The sequence below is a fragment of the Mustela nigripes genome, chromosome X, assembly GCF_022355385.1.
Source record: "Mustela nigripes isolate SB6536 chromosome X, MUSNIG.SB6536, whole genome shotgun sequence".
NCBI lineage: Eukaryota > Metazoa > Chordata > Mammalia > Carnivora > Mustelidae > Mustela > Mustela nigripes.
In genome coordinates, this window is record NC_081575.1 from 45,984,196 (window position 1) to 45,988,041 (window position 3,846).

The 3,846-nt window shown below is 44.1% G+C and overlaps 1 protein-coding gene across 1 annotated transcript in view; it reads left to right on the plus strand.

Moving 5' to 3' along the window:
- Nucleotides 1–3,846, plus strand: part of NOX1 (NADPH oxidase 1) — a 28,778-nt gene that overhangs the window by 21,651 nt on the left and 3,281 nt on the right. The gene's annotated exons all lie outside the window — the stretch shown is intronic.

Here is a 3,846-nt window from a genome sequence, read left to right on the forward strand (position 1 = left end):
GATATGTTAGAGCATATAGGAAAATCTTGTGCCATGAAATCAGTCATTTCAAGGGGAAGGAGATTGAGCTGATCATTAGATAAGTTCCTGGAACAATCTGGCAGCCGAAGATCAATTCAATTCCACAGGCATTATTGGTTACCTTCTATAAGCTCAACACTCACTATTCTAGAGGTTGAAAGAGAAATGGAATATAGTTCTCACCTTTAAGAAGCACACATTTTAATAAGAGGTGCATACAATCTACTCAAAACAGAATGATGCACTCCATGAAACAAGTACATGGACATGGAGGGAAGGAAAGTCTATGCCCACATGGGGTGACCAGGACAGGCTTCACGAGGCAATGGTCAGAACACTTAGTCACTCGGATTCAGATGATCTTTGGTCCTAACACTAGTTCTGACACTTTCCATTTCTGGGAACTCGAGCTAGAAAGTCCTCTGATCTTCTGATTTCTTATCTATGAAACGGGGGTTATGTTAGTAAACGCCCTCTCGACTCACTTGCAGACTTGTAAACATTAAACAACACAGACATGAAAAATGCTATGTAAACAGTAAAGCAGCATTTAAACGTAAGTGATTATGAAAATTATTGAGCTGACCATAGCTGAAGCTGTGAGAATGGATGAGATTGCCAGGAGAGTGGGTGGCTGAGGACAGAGTAAGGAATGCTCACATCATGTGGGAAGGGTGAAAGATGAGCCATGGAAGAAGTAGGAGAATGTGGAGAAATGGTGTCTCAGAAGCCAAGGAAGGAAATATTAGAGAAGTGTGGTCAACAGTGTTGGAGGTGTGGCAGGGTTCAGGAAATGCTTATTTAACTTAATGATGATCTAAGCATACTTACAGACAGAACAGGAGCCACTAGAGAAGAATAAAGTAAATATGCCAAAATGGAGAGAGGGCTAGGGTGGCCATAATAAAAGGTGAGGAATAAGGGGCCCATCCTTGGTGGCTCTGTCAGTTCAGCATCCAACTTCGGCTCAGGTCATGGTCTCAGGGTCCTGGGATTGAGCCCTGCATTGGGCTCCCTGTTCAGCGGGGAGTCTGCTTCTCCCTCTACCCCTCACCCCGCTTGTGCTCTCTCACTCGCTCTCTCTCTCTCAAACAAACAAACCTAAAAAAAAAAAAAAGATGGGCAATAAGAGTAGGTGAAGAGGTGGAGAAAGTATAGGAGAGTTCCTCCCACATTGATTGTGGGAATGTGAAATGGTGAGGCACTTTGGGAAAACTCTGGCATTTCCACAAAATGATAAACAGTAGCAACATGACCCAGCAATCAATTTTGCTCCTAAGTATATACCCAGGAGAATTGAAAACAGCCTTTGCTAGCCACACAACAACTTACACATGAATGCATGTAGAATAGCCAAAAAGTGAAAATAAGTCAAGTTATCTATCAACAGAATAAGGGATAAACAACATATGGTATGTCCACACGGTGGGATCTTATTAAGCTGTAAAAAAGGGAACAAAGTACTGACACATGCTATAACATGGACGAACCTTGAAAATAGCATGTTAAGCGTAAGAACCAGACCCCAAAGGCCACATAGTGTATGGTTCCACTTATTTTATTTCATTTTTTTAAAGATTTAATTTATTTGACAGAGAGCACAAGAGTGTACAAGCAGGGGGAGCAGCAGAGGAAGAGGGAAAAGCAGACTCCCCACTGAGCAGGGACACCCCCCCAACCATGCAGCACTTGATCCCAGGACCCTGGGATCATGACTCAAGCCCAAGGCAGATGCTTAACTGATCGAGCCACCCAGGTGCCCCGCCAGCACTTTAAATATGTCATTTCACTTCTTGCCTGCAATGTTTCCAATGAGAAATTAGCTAAAAATCTTACTGAAGGGGCACCTGGGTGGCTCAGTGGGTTAAAGCCTCTGCCTTCAGCTCAGGTCATGATCCCAGGCTCCTGACTGAGCGGCCCCAACCGGGCTCTCTGCTCCGCTGGGAGCCTGCTTCCTCCTCTCTCTCTCTGCCTGCCTCTCTGCCTACTTATGATCTCTGTCTGTCAAATAAATAAATAAAATCTTTAAAAAAAAATCTTACTGAAGATTCTTTTTATGTGTTGTATCACTTCTTTCTTGCGGCTTTTAAGAGTCTCTCTTTGTCTTTGGTTTTTAACAGTTTGACACATGGGACTCATTATACCTCAGGGTAGATCTCTTTGAGTATCATATTTGGAGCTCATTGGGATTCTTGAATATGTAGATTCATGTATTTTCATCAAATCTGGGAAATTTTCATCCATTATTCCCTAAAATATTCTTTCTGCACCTTTCTCTTCTTCTCTTTCTGGGACTTTCATATGTGTATGTTGTCCACTTGATGTTGTCCCACAGATCTCTTAGGCTCTGTTCATCATTCTTCATTCTTTTTTCTTTCTACTCCTCAGCCTTCACTTACTGCTAGCACTGAATCTAGAGATCAGCCAGGGGAGGGAGACTAGTTTCTTCTCAGGTCTTTCCTGAGCACACATCTTGCCCTGGATATGTATGTAGCTTTCCATTTTCAAAAAAGAGTTATTTATTTATTTATTTATTTATTTATTTATTTATCTGACAGAGAGAAGCACAGCAAGAGAGGGAACACAAGCAGGGGGAGTGGGAGAGGGAGAAGCAGCCTTCCCGCCTAGCAAGGAGCCTGCTGCCGGAGCACGGTACCAGGACCCTGGAATCATGACCTGAGCTGAAGGCAGATGTTTAACCAACTGAGCCACCCAGGCACCTTTGTATGATTACATTTATGTGAAATGTTCAGAACAGGCAAATCTAGAGATATAAAGTAGATTTGATTGTCTGGGGCTGGGTGAAGGTGGTTGGGAGGAAATGGGGGCTGAATGACTCCTAATGTGTATGAGGTTTCTTTTGGGGATGATGAAAATGTTCTTGGATTAGATAGTGGTGATGGGTACACAACTTTGTGGCTATATGAAAAAGCACTAACTGTAGGGGTGCCCAGGTCACTCTGTAGGTTTAGGGTCTGACTTGATTTTGGCTCAGGTCATGATCTCAGGGTTCTGAGATCGAGCCCCGTGCTGGGCTTCATGCTAAATGTGGAGCCTACTTAGGTTTCTTTCTCTTCTTCTCCCCTTCCCTGTTCTCTCTAAAAAGGCACTAACTGTACACTTTAAAAAGTTGAATGTTATGACATGTGAATTATATCTGAATTAAGTGAAAAAGAAGGGAGAGGAAGGCATGAGAGAGGGAAGGTGAGGGTGAGCACAGTTAGGAAGATTATCCTTGGCAGGAAGGCACATCACCTCTGCAGTGTGAGAAGTTGTGGTGTGGGGACAGATGCACAGTGGATGGCTCTACTGGCAGCAAACACATATCCACTTGCTGTGTGCCAGGCATTTTTTAAATTGCTTTACATAGATTTTTCATTTAAACCTCAAAACAACCCTGTGAGGTGGGGACTATTTCGATCCCCATCTTATAGGGGGGATACCTGCAACAGAGAGGTTAAAGAGACTTGCCTGAAGTCACCCAGCGGGGCTAAGTGTCGGAGCTGCAATTCCAACCCAGATAGCCGGCTCCAAGGGCTCCAGGGTCTAGCACTTTGCCTCTACCCTGCACTATCTCCTGAGTTTCTGTTCTCTCGACAGTCTAGGCAAGGCTGCATGCTGAGAGTGTGACAAGGGCTGAGAGCACATTTGGGGCTTGCAGGCAGAAAAGGTGAGAAAACTACCATGAATAATGTGAGGGAGTCAACAGCTGAATAGGCAGGATGTTGGCAGTAGTAGAGGCTTGGCAGAGGCAGTTTCTCCATCTGCACTGACGTTAGCCCCTTCTGCTGGATTCAAGTCCTTTCGATTGTTTGATTCCTGCAG